Below are 5,223 nucleotides of genomic sequence, written 5' to 3' on the forward strand. Positions count from 1 at the left end.
ACACACAGACAAGAACACAGACAAACAGGGGACAAACAAGAAACACTAGGGAGGTTCTCCCAGAAACACGAGGAAGGAGGGAGAGACTGTCGGCTCCTAACATGACTTTGTACCACACTCTCCACTAAAAGATGGTGAAGAGAGAAGTTTCTGTGCTGTATTTTTTTATCCTATTGTTAAGTGACAAAAGCAAATAAATTTCACATAGATAATTAACCAAATGTGAATCAGGCCCATTTTCAATCTATACTGACGGATTAACAAAATGCTGATTTTATCTATTTAAAATTAAATCTACAACAGTGAAGTCTGCAAAAACTGAAGGGGTCTGAATTCTTCCTGTAGCCACTGTATGTCACTCGCCCTAAGAGCAGTGTTTCCTCTGCTGCTTCCTCTTCACATCCCACTGGCTGAAGCTCACAGCTGTTTAATGTCAGTGTAACTGAATCACTTCATTTAAAAAGTGGAGAGTTTGTCAGGCAGCTACACTGAACCAGACATAAAGTATATTTTACTGAGCCCTGTTCATGGCCAGAAATCTGATTTCTGGTTTTATGACAAATCTTTGTCACACTTCTTAAAATCCTCCCCTGAATCCATGAGATATCAGTATAATGTGAATTTAGTTGAAACACACACACACACACACACACACACACACACACACACACACACACACACACACACACACACACACACACACACACAGAAATACCCACATTTTTTTTGTCACAGAACAAATCTCATTTCCATTCTACTGAATCCTAAGTATGTGTGATGTGTTTCTTTGGTGAATTACCATAGAAATAACTGTCACTGCTTATCAAGCTTTATTTAAGAGACCAGAACAGAGAGAGAAGGAGTGTGTGAGAGAGAACAACTCGCTTACTTTGGAAAGTGTCACTAAAATCTATCATTTCTTATCTAAATGGATTAATACTTTTCTTCTTCTTTTTTTCTGTTAAATGTTTATGTCATTGTGTAGCTGTTGATTTAAAGTGCAGGTGTTTCACCTGCTTGGAAATTAAATTAAATTCCCTTTGATTCAGTGTTGTACAACAACATAACATTGAATCAAAGGGAATTTAATTTAATTTAATTTAATTTCTTTTGACACTCACAAACAGAAAAAAGTCCTTTTAATGACAAAGTTAAACAGATCTCAATAATGTGATCTGAATTCATTATTAATATAAAACACAAACACACAGGACACATCTAAATCATCAGTGGTGAAGCCAGTTGGTTTGAAAAGTCACATAATTAGATAAATGGAGATCACCTGTGTGCAGCCAAGGGCTTTCAGGTGATTGTAGTATAAATACACCTGCATCTGGAGGATCCAGCTTTTGGTGAGTGATCAGAGAAACTCTCCACCATGAAGACAGAACAACACTGAGTGTCTCTGAGAAAATGGGATTGAAAAGCAGAAATCAGTGGCTGGATATAAGAGAATTTCCAAGTCACTGAACTTCCCTTGAAGAACAGTTAAACCAATCACTATGAAATGGAAGGAGTGTGACATGGTGAATGATGTATGTCTGTCTGGAGCAGGTTGTTCTAAAAAACTGACATGTCAGAGAAGAAAACATGAGCAGCTCCAAACAGTTTCACACCATGTTTGTACTTTCACACTCTGATATTAGCTTTGGTTTTTCTCTGTCTCGTCCTTTTAACAACCTCCTGCAGCAGGAGTCACATTGAATTTGTCACATCTGATGACCCTTCACATGTTCATAGAAACCAGAAAAATAATGAAGGTAATGTGGTTCAGTGCTGAGCCTGATAAACTAAAAGGGTTGCATTTGAGAATAAAGCAATTCAATATCATTTGGAGGTTAAAACACATCATGTGTTTTAAAATGTAGTGATAATTATTAAAAGAATACATTTTATTTGAGATGTCATCTCCAAAGAAAAAGAGAAAACATCAGAGGTTGAATGAGGTTTGGCACAAAAAAAAATATCTGAATCTCTCCTGACTGACAGCTGCAGGTCTGACATATGGAGGAGAGATGATCTCAGGCAGAGATTTTATTGATAAGGGAGATAAAAATGTGACCAGGTGCATTAACCAGAGGATCTCACAGTCTTCTCTGTGTATCAGATCATCTATGGTGTCATGTACTTCAAGAAATAATTTAGTGTTTCAGAGAGTTGTTCCTTTGGAAACATGGAGTCAAGAAAATCAGTTCTGAATCGGATCCTCTGAAGTACAGAGATAAATCTCTGCCAAATGGAGTTAACCAAGCCTTCAACCCTTTGTCCTCAGGATGCTGACCACTGTCATTATCTCCATTCTGCTCTGACTTTCTTACTTTATTCTTTCTTAAAATAAGATCCTGACCATCCAAAACATATGAAAGTATAGTAAAGCTGATTCCAACAAAGCTCTTTAGATTCAAAAAGATCATAATAACTGAAAAGATTTACAATATACTTCACACAACTATAAATGTTTTATATTGTCAATAAAGACTTGTTTAATATACATTTATGACCCACAGCCAGCAAAGGCAGACACCTTATGTGTTTTATTCATCTAATGATAGTGATCGGTCGATGTGGTCTTGGTTTTGTTGAATGTCGCCTTACATGATATTTTTGTACCTTATGTGTTAATATTGAAAAAAAAAAAAAAGCTGAATCAGCCCTTTGTTTTCCGGAAGAAGAGGACATTTTCTCCCTGAACACATTTGCTTGAGGCTGAGAGATTTCTTGACCTGCAGCTGAGTGTCCTGCCACGAGTACAGTACAGTACAGTATGTCATGACTGAGCAAAGACGGAAGCCAAAAGCACGACTCCAGGGAGCAGAATCAAAAATAAAGTCTTTATTAAACAAAGTAGCAAATAATAATCACCCAAACAAAAACCCAAAATCACTCAAACGAGGTAACACAAAATCACTCTTACGAGGAAAAACAACAAACTCAAACAAAGACAGCAAGGCAAAGATCAAATAAACAAAGGACACAAACAAAGTATGAGGCGTCATGAAGCGTTTCAACACATTGCAACACTGTATTGATCCTGTGTCAATACTATGTCACTGAATACTGACACCTGCTGGACCTTAAAAATCCCTACAGGCAACCTAGTTGACAGACTCAACTGACACTGATTTGATGAGCTAGTATATACAGTAATGTGAACTTGTATCATAATGTGAAAATCTAAGTGAACGTGTTGTGAATGAGGACGCTTGTGGACTGGGACTTTAATTTCAAATTTTTATTAAAAAAAAAATAAGTTTTTCCAACGTTTTGAAATTGAGTCTGTTACGCTTTTTTGATACAACTTCTCCAGCTGTAGAAAACACTTGCTCACACGGCCCAGATGAGGCTGGAGTGCAGAGAAATTGTAAGGAAAGCCGGAAGACGTTTGGATAGATTGTCTTTTGGTTGTCCCAGTATCTCATAGGATCCTGGGACCTGGCAATATCACCCCTCTACCAGGTATCTCTGCATCTCTGCAGCTGTGGCACTTTTGGTCTGCCTGCCCACTTCGATGCCGAGATGTTGCCAAAGGTTATCTAAAAAAACAACAAATTGGCATTTTAGTACATGATTTCCAAACAACAACAAACAATGCTGAATAACATGCCTGAAGTGGTTGCAGACAGCTGTTGTAAAGATGGTCCCGGATGGGGCTTATTTGTGCGTCCGATTACAGATGCACATTCTTACCGCAGTCTACTGATGGACTCATTGCACTTGGAGGAACTGAGGAACCCGAGTGATTTAAATCTGGGGTCTTGAAGTGTTGCTAGGGTCAACACACTTAATGACTCCAGATTGGAAGCAATGTCTGTGACTCGACGCTTCAGGTGTTCATGTAGGTGTATGGCTGCCTGTGTGTGCAAGGTTTACGCTCTAGTGCAAGAGCATTTTCATCATTGGGATGACCTTTGACCCTGACACTCGCCTCTCTTCGGACAACTCCACTGTAGCTTGATGGAAAGGAGCAAGCACAAGAAGTGTTTCTCTTATGATGGTATACTCATCAGCTGTAAGTGGAGTCAAACCTGTTTTTAGAGAGGCCAGAGATACCCACACTGGTTCCCTCTCATCATGTAGCCTTGACAGCATTTCATATGTGCTGTTCCAGCGTGTTGGCACCTCATTGATAAGTTTTAGGGTTGGTCATCCCAAAATAGGACAGGTAGAATTAGATGAGAATAACTCAGCTACTCTAAGGCAGATATTACGATTTTGATTTGATTCACTATTTTCTTCAAATCAAGCTTCAGTGCAATATTCACAGTGTACAGTAACATTTACAAACATGACAAAAAATGACATCATACAATTAAAACATTAAATGCCATTACTCGAATGCACTCTAATGAACTAAAAGAGCATCTTTGACTGTCTTAACTTAAAGTAGTGCAAAAAAATCCTTGTGGTAAGTTAAATAAAATACAAAACAATTCCAAAAAAAAAAAGGTTAAATATATAATTTTAAGAAAAACAAAATTCAACAATTACCAAATGATCTTGCCCAACAGCCTTACACTCACGTAGGTATAGTTCAAGGTCAGTCTTTTATGGCTCAAGGGAGCTAGCTTATCAACATCTATAGCAGCAGTTAAAGTACTTTATTCAACCCTATATTAAGAAACCTGGACTGGATCTTTTTACAGTCAGTGAAATTGAAAAGTAATGGTAATGATATAAGACTTACTAAAATAAAATCACCCAATTTCTTCCCTTCTGAAAAATGTCAGACATTAAAATGGGTGAGTCATTCATTTATAGCTCAGCAGCACCCAAATCTTGCACGTTAATTCTGACCCCAGCTTGACAGACACTCTCTCAGTCCCGGGGCAATATTCTGTCCGGTGTGGTCAGTGGGAAAGTATGCTGTCTGCAGGCAGCGACTTTTCAACTCAGAGCTGTCATTTACGAAATGCACAGTCAAACTAAGATATGGCTCAGTCGTTCTGCTTGACCACATATCAGTAGTTGTGGTATAATTCTCCACATTTTTCAGCTCTGTTAGCACTTTTTCTTTACACTCCACGTACAGCTGTGGGATGGCAACCTGGCTGAAGTAGGTGTGGAGCGACTTTTTCATCATGTGCTCGTCATGCAAAAGCCTGTGGTGATTTATTAGTATAAATTGGTTGTGTTTACGCTAGATGTTGCAACTTTAGTGCGATAGGTTTTGCACAGTATCTGTTTCTGGTGCACGTCTGCAGCCTCAAACCCGAAATACTCCCA

Source organism: Toxotes jaculatrix, chromosome 16 (assembly GCF_017976425.1).
Source record: "Toxotes jaculatrix isolate fToxJac2 chromosome 16, fToxJac2.pri, whole genome shotgun sequence".
Taxonomy (NCBI): domain Eukaryota; kingdom Metazoa; phylum Chordata; class Actinopteri; family Toxotidae; genus Toxotes; species Toxotes jaculatrix.